This window comes from Aphelocoma coerulescens, chromosome 2 (assembly GCF_041296385.1).
Source record: "Aphelocoma coerulescens isolate FSJ_1873_10779 chromosome 2, UR_Acoe_1.0, whole genome shotgun sequence".
NCBI lineage: Eukaryota > Metazoa > Chordata > Aves > Passeriformes > Corvidae > Aphelocoma > Aphelocoma coerulescens.
This window is the reverse complement of record NC_091015.1, coordinates 5,777,017-5,789,899: the sequence shown is the minus strand read 5'-3', so window position 1 is coordinate 5,789,899 and position 12,883 is coordinate 5,777,017. Positions and strand designations below refer to the sequence as shown.

Genomic DNA, 12,883 nt, shown 5'->3' with positions numbered 1-12,883 from the left:
AGTTCGATCTTAAAATATTCTGGAACCTCAAACAGAAGAATTTGGAGAATTCTTCATGGAAGTGGATCATCACTTTACTGGAAAAGCCCTCAATTTCAAATCTAGATTTCCTTTTGTATTTTCAAATTTTTAAATTTTTAAAACCAACTCCTATTGGTTCTAGGACTTGACATTTTTTACATGAAATGACATTATCAAGAAGTGCTTTTTCGACATTGCTACAATAAATCTTTAGCAGGTAATGCTTGAAATTACAGGCCACAAATCTCAGTAAGTGCTATTTACTAACATGATAATTGTGGAACATTCAATGATGTGTTAAGTACCATGGAGTGGCAGTATAATTACAGTACATGGCACGTTACAATATAAATATAAAGTAAATACATGATTATTTCTGGCTTAGGTCACATGGTAAATACTAAGTGCAATTACTGCACCAAGTAATCTGTAGGAACATGTAATTACTCTTGGGCTCAATTCATTTACAAATCCTTGTCCAGCTTTTCACACTGTATGGGTTGTGGAAACTGTGGAAAACAGATTATTCATGGCTGCAGTGGCCTCCTTATTACCACAGCCAAACCTCATACATGGATGATGGCTCTTCTGCCCTCTCCCAGGTCCCAGAGGATGGAGGTGAAGATTGGTGTTATCAAGGCAGCACTGTGGAGCCAGATGTCCATGGCAAGCTGGGCCAAGAGCTCTCCAGCTCATCTGATGAACTCAGCTAATGTTATCTAATAGTTGTCATCTGAAGAGTTTTGCTTTGGTGAGATCATTTCACCCCATTTTTGAGGTATCCATTAGCAATGTGGACTCTGCCTTACTCTGCATCCTGGAAATCCAAGGCTGTGGCTGACTGCTGCTCACCACCAAGGCTGATCCAGGAACCTGCCATTTTGTAATCTCTACTTGGATCCCTCTGCTCTATTAGCTGGGAGGTTTGACGGGCTGAGAGGCATGGTTTGGATAACACAGCCAACAACTCCGCAGGTTCAAGAGAAGAAATGGCAGTAGAAGCAACCAGGGCATATGGAAATGCTGTACACCTAATGGAGAGCAGACATTTGATTCAGATGTGTGAAATAGTCAGTCTACAGACAGCCACAGTATGTGATAATTGGGGAAAAGTCTATCAGAGAAAAAAAGAAAAGTAGGAGAAAAAAAATTTAAAGCCACCAGAGCATCCTTCTGTTTATCCAGGCAGGAGGACAACATGGTGCCTCAAACATCACCTGCTGCCTCTTCTCCCAGGCACCTGGGGCCTCAAGAAGGTGTTCCCCACCATATTTTTCCAGGAGAGATTATCAGTATTAATCTTACAGTCTGTCAGCAGGACCTGAGCCTGGCATCTTCACTGTTAAAGCCCAGACCCCCCCCCCCCCCCCCCCCCCCCCCGAGATAACATTAACAGCTGCAGCTGTTTGCCATTAGCCAGCCCTGCTCTCCAGGGATTGCTTCTGGGGTAGCTGGGATTTTGGCCTGTTTCTTTTAGGGTCAGCTGCAAAGCATTTGAAGCAAGACAGGAGGTGGGGAGCCAAGCTGGACACAGCAAGAAGCTGCCGTGGTCTGTGCTGTTTTGGACTGCACAGGAGGGGCTGGTTCCCAGTTTGAGGCGGGTGATGCTTGATAGGGTCTGATGAAAAGAAAACTTCCAGAACTCAGGATGGGCACCTCCTGAAGATTTGAAACTCTTGTGATGCTTGGGAGTGGGAATATCCCAGCTGAAGAAGTAGGCACAGGTTGGCTAAAGGGCAGTGTGACTCTGGGGAGACTGGGTACAGTTCAGAGGAGACACCTCTGCATTTTAGCTCTCCTCAAGAGCTAAAGTGATGTTCCTTGTCTGAAAACTGCTTTGCTGTCCTCAGCAGGCCAAACACAACTTCCAAGCCTGGGGTGGTGAATCACCCCAAGGCACAGCAACCAGCCCATGCTGCATTTCTCTGCCATGGTCTGCTCCTGTTTCCCTCTCCCAGCAAGCGGAAGGGCTGCCCTGGTGAGCCAAAATACTGGAGCAGAGATATAAGGATGTGATCTCTCAGCATTTTTGTTTTATCCCTCTATACTCCCATCTGTTGTGCTTTTCTTTTGACTTGTTCAGTCGTACTTGGTTCAGTTTTTCTCGCAGTCTCCCTTGGCCAGAAGAGAAGGAGAAATAACAAACAGCCTGAAGAAATATTTCCAGTTGTGTAGCACACACTGTAGTGCACAGGGATAGTTAAATAGGGCCTTGGAGCTAAAACAGGGGAAAAATAAGAGAAACACCAGTGATTCTGATTTAGCATCAAAATGCATCTGTATCTTCCCAGTAAAAGCAGAGAAAACTCCTCTGAGGTTCCCAAAACTTTGCATCATGCCTACAAAGAGGGGTCAGTTTCAAATTTCTGCCTTGCAGTGAGCTGGAAAATATAATTATATATTAAATGATTATGGTGTCAAGAAAAACTCCAAAGCAAGAACCTTCTTATTTGTTGCAGACCATTTGCTTATCATGAAATACGAAACACACTTACTCTGTGCTGCAGCCTTGAGAAATCACTATAAAAATCTGTCACTGCAAGCAAAAGCTCTTGCTTACTCCAACCACAGCTAAGGCAGTAACGAAGACATGAATTACATGTTACCTAACTCAAGAGAAAAGTTCCTTGCCCTACTTCAGCAGACTAGTATAATTTTTAAGATGCTGTGTCTAATGCTGAGTGTCTGAACACTCTCGGGTTGTTTAGAATCAATTGACTTAAATCTTGTGTAATAAAAGTGTATTTACTAAATAGGTTTGAGCTCATTGCCATGCAAATTAACATTTGCAGGGACAAATTTCTAAGTCCTTCCTCTCTTTGTTACTTCCAAGATGTTATGGATACAATTTTGCACTTGCAGTTATGTGTGGGTGCAGTTCGTGTCATTTAAACTTCTAATTACAGCATCTGATTGCACCCACGTATCTTATCAGCTAGTTAGACACGTCAGTGACACGCACCAAAACTGCAAATAACTGGGGGTACAAAATTGCACCAGCAATTATTTGCACCCACTGAAGGCAAGGATGGGTATAAAGCAGGCCATTAAAGTGTTTAAAATACTTTTCTTACAGTAATATAAACCACTGCTATGAGTATTTTACCTGCGGGAATGTAGAACAAATATTAGGCTGAATTTTGAGCAGCAGCTGGGTTGGCTTTGTAGCATGAATCTAACCAAGGTTCCTTTTGTGGGTGCAAAGTGTGTCAGCCAGGTCTGAGTTTACTTACCTGGCTTCCTTCCTCAGCTCTGCTCCAGATCCCCATAGTACCAGCACAAAACTCTTCCTCGAGTCCAGCTGAAGCCAAATGTGATGCCTGCACTGCACCCTTTAGAAACTGTGCTCTGGCAGTGTCTGAGTCAACACCACAAATTCTCTGTGAGTACAGTCTGATTTTTTAAACAGCCTGGGGGCTTCTCTTAGCAGCCAGAGGAGATATGTTGATTGGGTTCATACTCATATTTAAATTTAAGCTTGCAAGTGTTCTGCTGAAAAGGGGCGTAAATGGAGTGAGGACAGTTTAGAAAGAAAATAAAGCTCTACTCAAAATAACAGAAAGCAACTTCATGACCGTGCCTATTATTAATCTAAGTAACAAATTGTAGTCATCTTTAGGACACGTTCTTTTGCCCCGGTCTCTGGGATCTTGCCATTATTTCCTGAAACTCTCAAGGGATGTCACTAGCACCACGGCAAAACGTAGAGATTGCTGTGTGATTATGCTACAACTCTGTATTAGTCCAACCTTTAGCCCCTGGATTAAAGACTGATCCTCCTCTGGTGCAGTATGGAAGGATGGTCCCTGTCTCAGAAACCTTCCAGGCTGGTTCCATTCCCTGTGTCAGGCATGAGACACACAATCATGTTTTGCTCTCACAGATTCATGAGTAGCTGAAGGTAGTAGAGTTACTAAGAGGAGCTGAAGTGATGGTGGTTACATTTCTTGTACAGCATTGTGAAACTCTATCTGTTTTAATGTCTTTTTTTTAAAATAATTGTCTGTTAAATGATAACCATCCTCACTCAGAAATGGTGTACATTTCACCAAGGATGGTTTGCCATCTGGATTGTAGGCTCTCACAACAACCTAGGTGTACATGTCTTCAGATATTTTTTTATTCCCTATGACAAATACATGCAATTACTCAGAACTGGATCTGAGCTTTCCCAAGCAGCTGGGAGCATTACAGGAGCTGAGCTGGAGTGGGGTTGCTTTTAGAAAGGAGCCCTCTCAAAAGTGGAAGACTGTAGGGAGCACAAATATTTCGATCCACACAGATACCAGTGGTGATGAAGAGGTCCTACCTGGGAGATGCATGGATATTAGCTTTTTGGAGTCTGACCCTGACAGAAAACCTGGGAGGATTGTCTTCTGTTCTTGTTTACCCTGGGATAAATCCAGAGCCAACTCAATGATCCAAGTGAAACTAGTCCAGATTTCTGCTGGCCTAAATGAGAACATTGTTTTCATATACTAGTGGGGAATTCTGCCTTCTTTAATACCATAATTTTAAATTTTGCTGTCACCATGGGACACTGAAGCTTTATTTTTTGGCTTATAATTTATCCATGAAAGAATTAATTATTTCAGCTTCCTAGAAATCATTGCATGATTCAAGTTACTCTTTCTTCATGGCTTATTCAAAAGTTGGGCTTAGTTTCCACCACAACAGTTCCCTACTCTAAAACATTATTTATATCCATAAACCACTGCAGGTTGGGAACAGCCAATGAAGAAGTAAAATAAACACAGCATTGCCTTTTAGCTGGAGTTGTACTCTTCTCCCCAGAAAGGATAACATTTGTAAATTAAACACATCCTTAATTAACTTTCTGCCTTTGCACAGGATTGTGAGGGTGGGCACAGTCACACTGATTTGAAGTTGCAAGGTGCTCACGTGACTCCCTCACAAAAGATTCAAACCAGTAAAATAAATCACAGTTTAAAAAACTAAGGGCTGGGTTTGGGGCCGTGCCGGTGCTGGCCCAAAGCTGTAAAAGCCACACTGGAGAGATTTCAAAGCAGTGACATCAGAACATGGTACTCAAAGTGAGTATTTCTGGGTTTTACATGGGAAAAAAAAAAAGATTTTTTCCTCAGGGGAAAACAGTAATGTACATCCTGGGATTTGGAAGGTGGTTTGCACGTACTTTACCATCTTGGAGTCTGCAGTCACACACAGTTAACCTGTCATCTCAGTGAGTGACACTGCTTTAGTCAAACCTCGTTTCTCCCTGTTGTGAGAGAGGGAGGGAAGAAAGTCTCCTTTTCTTTGATAACATGCTGTATCCCAGCTGAAAGGCATCCTTCCTGGGGAGATCCTGTCTGTACAGGAGGAAGCTCAGTAACCATTCATAGCCTAAAATTAACAGTTAATGTAAGATCAGTCAAAGAGGGTAGCAGTCCCTTTTGCAATGAAGTTAATTAATGACATTAATGAAGGCTTGGGTGTCTTTGAGAAGGAGAGCTCTAGCTCAATCACAAGGTGTGAGTGTTTGATGCAAGAAGCCTGGGGCACGTTTCTGGGTCTGTCACAGTAGGGTTGTGTGAGATGTTCAGACTGATTCCTGTGGCCTTTAAACTCCAAATCTACCAGCTCTGCCTGTGCCGGAACCACTCTCCAGAACATTTGTGCTATGGATAACATCATTGGAATGACAGTATTTCTAGTGGCAAAAGAAAAGGCCTGCTATCTACAGGTCACTGTTTTTGTTGCTGTGCCTGTAACAGCTGCTTGGAGCTCAGGCTGCACGAATCCTCCAACATTTGCTAGCCCGATGCAGAGAACTGGAGCCAGCAGGGGAGGAGGCATAGAGCTTTGCCTGATGTGGATGAAGCATGAATATTTTCAGGATCTCGCTGAAGAGGTCTGCAGATGAAGATTAATGCTTACAGAAGTGTCAGTCTCAGTTTTCTGATTGAACCAGAGCTGATGTCCACCTGGCAAAACCCTGTTATGAAGGTGGGCTGACACCACTGCCCAGAATCCCATCCCTGAGATGGCTTCGTTCCTCCACACCCACTGGTGCGTGCCCTGGTATCAGCAGGTATCAGCTTGGGAAAGTGTTTGGCACTGCCTGGGAGCTCTGGCAGGATGAGTGTCTACGCTTTTTACATAAAACCACAGTGATGCCTGGGAATCAGGAAAAACATCTGGGTCCTGGTCCCCAAGGCTAGGGAGAGTCCCAGAACTGAAGGGAAGGAGAGGGGCTGGTGGTTGGTGAGGGGAATTTACTCTTCAGGGAGAGTTCAACCCTGCCCTAATATCCACTTGGAGGGAGACAATTTTCTAATTCTAGTCCCTCTTTTTTTTGAATTTAAAAGAAAACCCAGATGTCATTTCTCCATGGCTCTTGTTGCAATAACCTGGCAGGACACAATTCCAACCTTGTGTTAACGACCTCTGCCACTGGGCAGACACCTGGCTGCAGTTCCTGGCTTTGTTGAAGGATATTTAACAAAGATTTCCCCTTTTCAGTGTTTCAGTTTCCTTTCTCTTTCCCATTACAATGCTGCTGTATTAGTAAGAGTTTGAAGAGCATCTAACTGCTCCCACTGGGGGAACCCCACTGTCAGCTGAATGTCCCAGCCTCCTTGGTGAATCAGATACACGGAGCATAAAAGGGTGCACTGTGGGGCACTGGGATGGGGCATTGGAAACCCAGCCACGAGGGCAGGTAGGGAAACCACCAAACAAATTGCTCTGCAATGCACAGTGTGCATGTGTGTGTAAAGGACGTGTTAATCCTAACTCCATTTTGTGTTTCCTCTCCCCAGTGAGCATTGCTGACGTCCGATCCATGTTCCTCGCTTGCTATTTCCAAGGAGTTATCAAGTTTAAGTGCTGTCTTTTTCTGTCTTACAAGAAGGGGATGCTTGAGCCCGCTGATTAAACACATCCCTTGCTTTTCCCTGTTCAGGCACAAATTTCCAGACTCAAACTCTGAATGTAATTTCTATTCCTCCCACACCATGTGCGTGTTGCAGAATTTTACTGTCACATTCCAAATCTTGCAGTAAAAACTTTGGAAAGTTATTAACAGACAGGATGGGTACTTCAGCTTTGACTGCTCTACACTTTTGGATCAGGATGGGCTCTTTATTTTGTTTGTTTTGATGTTTGGTTTTTTTAAATGAGGGATTTCAGCCCTTGGAGATCTGGAGAAAAATGGGGTGAGACACAATTGCATGGATCAGTCACAGTTCCTTGCACCGTGCTATCAATCAAAGTAAAACACAACATCCTAGATGACCTTGTAGAAGTTTATATACCAAAACGGATAAGCATGTCACTTGGGTGAAAAACGGCCACAAAAAAGGTACTGAAACTATCTGATCTTATTACAGTGTGTTGAGCAAACTGTCTATTATGGTGTCTGTATTGCTTTGCTACTGCACATGTGGACATGGACATGACACAGTGCATCACAAACACTATTTTTAATTCGGGAAACATCAACAGGGAAGCCATTAGGTGCAGGGCAGAACTTGCAGCGTGCGTGCCTGTGAGCAGAGGAATGACTGAAGATGATTTGCAGAGGACCTTTTAAAGGCTTAAAATTATTCTCAGGGCCAGGCTGTGAACTTCATTCTCCGAGACATCCAACGCTGTTCACTGGTTACTCATGGGAATGCTCTCCAGTGGGAGTGGGTGGTGCAAAGTCTCACTGTAAATGCTTGTTTCCCTGGGTTTCTCGCCGCCAAGCAACACTGATAATTATAGTCACCCGCAGGTTGGAGACATGCAAAACGAGACACTTGGGAGCCCTCCCTGGAGCAACTATACTCCAGGAGTTCCAATTCCTCCTATTCTGAATTTGGGCTTCAGGATGCTTTCCTGCCTCCCACGTTCAGTGTGGACACTGGATTTTCTTTTTCAAGCCGTGGCTCTGGAACTGTCTGATTTACAAGTGACTGATAAGGGAAGGTGGGAAATGAAGGTTTAGCCCTCAGTAACATGCCCTGCTGTGTGACCCAAAACATGGAGTATGCCCCCATGGCACCAGAATGCTCCTTGCATCCTGTTTGTGTCCCATCATGGTGAGGTTGCTCTGAGGTTTCTTTATGAAGAATGACAGGTGATTTTTATCTTCAGTGATTTCAGTCTTCAATGGGCTGAATTCTCTCAGGGATTGCCTCTGCCTGGAGTACACAGAGCAACTGATGTGACTGTCTTCAGGCCACACTCAGATGCTTCATGGCTCTCATAGACCCTGAACAGGTCAACCTGATGCTCACAAGGACTCCTCCACCAAAATCAGTGAGAATAAAGAAAAGCATGAGTTGTTCTTTTCTCACCTGCATTTCAGGTGTATGCAAGAACTGGGCATTCCTGACCTGATAAAGTGAACTTCTGCATTCAGAATGGTGGGAAAACAGGATGTTGGGAAGTCACTGTGCCCCTTAGGCAATGGACAGAGAGCAGAACTGCACCAGCAGTGCCTGCATAGCCACATCCCAGAGTGACTGAGTTGGGAAACTTGAACACCATCAGGAGAGGATTTCTGCCAAGTGCCTCATTGATGGCAACTCCCTGATGATTCTTTGGGGCTCAGCACAGTAGGAAGTACTTTGAAGACAGTGCTGGGGCACCTCTGAGGAAGTGGCAGAGCTGAAACTGCTCCAGACAAAGCTGCAGAGAGCAGCAACTCAAAAGCTGATCCCTGGGGAGGACCCTTTAATCAGTCCTTCCACTGGGGATGGATTTCCTGGGTCTACTGTGCCCTGTAGAGATGGGTTTGGATTTGGGGTCAGGGTGGAAATATCTGGGGGATCACATTGCCTTGTTGGTTTCTCAAGACTGGAAGAACACTAATGCAAAGAATGCTTCCAGGACATCCTGGAGTCAGGGTCTTCAGATGAAATCACATTCCTGTTCTGTTCAATGTGGGCCTCCTAACTTGACTCTACTTTTCCACCTCCTACTGCTGTTTTGAGCCAAAAAGTGTTCAATTTCTTTTAACTCCTTGCATGTAGTACTTAGGCTTAGAAAATATTGCACATCAAAGAATCTCCTGAAATTAAATGTTCCTCTGGAACTGCACTGAGGTAGCTGATGTTTCTCTATCCTTCTGGTGACTATATTCAGCCACTCTGAGTCTTTGGGCTGAGTTCACTGGCCACCCCAACCCTGTCCTTCCCAGAACAGCAGCCATTCAGCTGCATGAGTTACTGGAGAGGAGTAGTTGGGGAGCAGATGGAAACCATGTGCAAATCCTCAGCTATGCTCCTGCCTGAGCTTTGGGCCAGAATCAAATCCTGTATTTGAGCAGCCTTCTGGCTGTGGAGGTGGCATAGACAAGAAGCCGTGTAACTCAGCTCACAAAGCCAGAAGGCAAAAGTGGGATATATTTCCTCACTTCCCCTTGGAAACCTCCACCTTTCTCTTCTTATTCCTCTTCTCCTTTGTGAATTCTCTGCTCTCATCTCCCTTCACAAGAGTCCTGTGTGACAAAGGAGTGAATATCTTTGATATCTTTCTTTCCATCAGGCTGCAGATATGATGAGAGGGAGATTCACCACAGTCTAGATTCACTCATCAAACTTCAGGCGCTTCACCAAGGCTCCAAAATTAGAAGCCTCATTGTACTGACTTACTGCTGTTTGTGCCAGCAGCATCTTGAGAAATGGAGAAATACTGGCATCTTGAGAGAATGATTCACCCTCCTCAGATGTGAATCCCTCTCCTGAGGTGTCTCTCTCTTCTCTGTGACTGTAGCTGGTGCCCAGATAACGGCAGTCTTAACTTCAATGTCTCTGCCTGCTATCAGGTGGGATCCATCTGAGCTGAAATGCCAGATAAGCAAAACAGCCTGTCAGAAGGAAGGTGGGGAATATGAACAACAAGATTGATTCAGCCTTTACTGTGAGAGGAAGAAAAGTTATCAGAAGTCTTTAAATCTGTTTCTGGGATGATTTTTTTTTTTTTTTTTTTTTTTTTAGGTCTACCATCTTGCAACAACTTTCTGGCAATTCACTTTGGGCAAGAGCAATGGCAGTTTTTTAGGGGTCACCTTTCAGGACCAGCACAAGGAAAAGCACTCCCACTCTTCCCCACTGCTGACAGATGATGTGTCCACTGAAGAAATCAGAACAAGTCCCACCCTCCCCCCTCAGAAAAAAAACCAGCAAAAACTCTCCAACCCCTACCAGTAGGTAAAGTTTAAAATAAATGGTTGCTGCTTTTCAGGAAACGGACCTAATAGGAAATATAAAACCTTTTGAATGACAAACCTATATCTAGCCTGCTAGCAGGTACTACTTTCCCAAAATATTGATGCTTTTAAGCCTTAATCCATCTGTCAGAGCTGATAGGATATTTTTAAAAGGAAAACACTGCTTCAGGCTATTGGGGGGAAAATGGAACAGAGTATGTTAGCAAGATGTGTTACCTGTCTCTGACAGCTAATGTATCTTCCTTCACGTCACTGCACCTTTGTCCTCCTCTGGTACCAGATAAAAACAGAATCATTACGGATGTTCCCAAAAGACAGCTTGGTAAACACAGAAGATAAATTAAGTTCTACATTCTCCCGGTGGGATCTTGGCATAGAAAACTCAGCTCAGAGTCTGAGTGGAGTGCAGGTACCTCTGCTCCATGGCTGTTTCTGGAGCCAGTGGGAATGGCAGGACCTTACACTGGATTAGGGGTTTTCTTCCTTTTTTGTCACAGTTCACTCTTGCCTTTTTGCTAAGGCTCTTCTGCTCATGGGCATGGTCAGATGATCTGACTCTCAAGAGCCATTTAAAGCAGGACTGATGAGCCCCTCAGGTTAAGGCACCATCCACACAAAGTTATGGTCAGATGAAAGGAAAAAAATCAAATGGAAAAGATGGGTTGGAAGAAGCAAAGGGGAAGAACATGGCTCTGCAGCTGAAGGAGGAAGAAGAGAACTCTCAAGGCAACTTAGAAACTGTCTTCTGATAACTAAAGAATAGAGAGTTAAATATTATTTTGAAAAACCCCAACATCTACTTGTCTGGTGGCAGTACAGTGTGAAACCTTACAAAGAAATAATTCAGAAGAGGACAGCATGGATTTAACCACCCAGATAATGGTTCTGCATTGTTTTCTTGCATTGGGGAAGAAACAGGATATGCCATCAGAAGTGATGATTCTGCTTTCAGCAGAAGTCGCCCTCAGTATCTTCTTACAGAGAAGAGTTCTCAGCTGAGCTTTTCATTACCCACCTGCACAAGTTTTTGAAGCAATTTATGCTCTGTGATTTGTTCTGCTGCCTGCTTGAGGGCATGGTCCCAGGTCAGTCATGTGAGACACAGGAAAAGCAAATGGTCCCTCAATGAGATATAAAGAAAATGCCTGACTTGCTTCCACCCAGGAGAATTGAACTGTGGCCTTGCAGGTCACCTGCTGTAGTAGGACTTGTGTATTTGGGTTCCCTTTCCAGCTCCATTACAGATGTCTTTTGTAGTCCTAAGAGACTTACATTGGAGCATTTCTAGAAATCTAAGCTATTTAGTAGATAAATTGATTTTATCAGTCTCTTCTGGCCTTAAATTCTGTGCCTTGGCTTCACACGCTCATATTCCTGTTTTTAAAACCTCCCTTGGGCTGCACTATAGGATAACACATAGCTATCCTCAAGCTGGATTGACTTTACCTTTATGGATATGATCAAAATTTTTAGCTGGAGTAAATCACTACTGCTCCTCTGTAGGGAGTAATGTAAAAGGTCTTACTCATTTAAATACGTGCAAATCAAGGGTTGTTTAAGACAAGTTAAGTAAAGAATTATACTGGTAGAAGAATAAACACAGAGAAAAAGGTAAGCAAAGAATGAGTTTTATTGCCAATACACAATGGTATGATGATGCTTAAAGTGGACTTATTTCTAACCATGTTCCCTTTATAATGTTATTTTCACCTCTTCAGAACACACATACCCTGTAGCAGCTCAGGAAGGTCCCTTTCACATCTAATTGTCACTGCATTACAAAGTGCTTTAGGATGCAAGAAGGCAGGAAATCCCTTCACTGGGAAGTCTTTCCCTGACATCCTGACTCTTGTCACATTTTGTTGGAGGCACCTGGTTCTCTACCTCCTTCCCAGAGGCCTCCTACAAAAACTCACCAGCCCAGCTATCCTGCTGCCTTCCTGCTCTCCACTTCCAATGAAGCTTGTGTGTGGTTGATGTTTTCCCATCAAACAGACTCTCTCATATTCCCCAGCTGCTGTTGGAGAATAGCCATGAGAAATTCTGCCACTAATATATTGCCACCTGGTCTCTGAAAACCTTCTTGGTATCTTCTTGGTTTTCTTGTAATGTATGTGACTGTTTTTTTCCTTCCAGCTTTTCATGGGCCCTTAAATACTTTCTTTACCCTTTTTATTACTCCATGACAAGTTTCCTGGTTCCTGGGGCAATAAATTAACAATGCAAAGCCTTTCACTGTGGATGTCAAGTGACTTATTTTTTTTCCCCTTCCAGCCTCGATGACCTAAAAAGAAGCTCCTGTGAAGGCTACAATTCCTCCTAGAAATGCAAAGTTATTTCAGGCAGCAGGACATATTGGCCACTGATTGTGGCTTTGATGCTTACACACATGCACACAACGCTGTCCTGGAGACTATTCTTTGTGGCTATTCAAACTAATCACAACCACAGCTCAAATGGCCCAATACTGTGGGATAAGTTGTTTTTAAAGACATTTTGAGGATGAAGTCTTAAGAAAATGTGTGGTAACTGTAGGAAGACCCTATCTGAAAGGGGTTGTGTTGTCACTGCTGTTTTGTGCTGAGCAGAATGGCCATACAGGAAGCTACACCGAGTTGTAGATTTTCGAGGCTTAAAATCCACAAAAGAAGATCCCTGGGAGTATTAGCACTCTTCAGCTAG

At 43.7% G+C, this 12,883-nt stretch overlaps 1 long non-coding RNA gene across 2 annotated transcripts; it reads left to right on the top strand.

Annotated features, from left to right (window-relative positions):
* Positions 1-1,478: 1,478 nt before the first annotated feature.
* LOC138105590 (uncharacterized) lies at positions 1,479-12,399 on the top strand. Of its 2 annotated transcripts, none has more exons than XR_011148544.1 (3): positions 1,479-1,745; positions 3,272-3,403; positions 9,969-12,399. It is a non-coding gene; the product is annotated as an uncharacterized lncRNA (long non-coding RNA). The 2 variants fall into 2 exon arrangements; XR_011148543.1 differs by lacking the exon at positions 9,969-12,399 and adding an exon at positions 6,804-7,825.
* Positions 12,400-12,883: the final 484 nt, after the last annotated feature.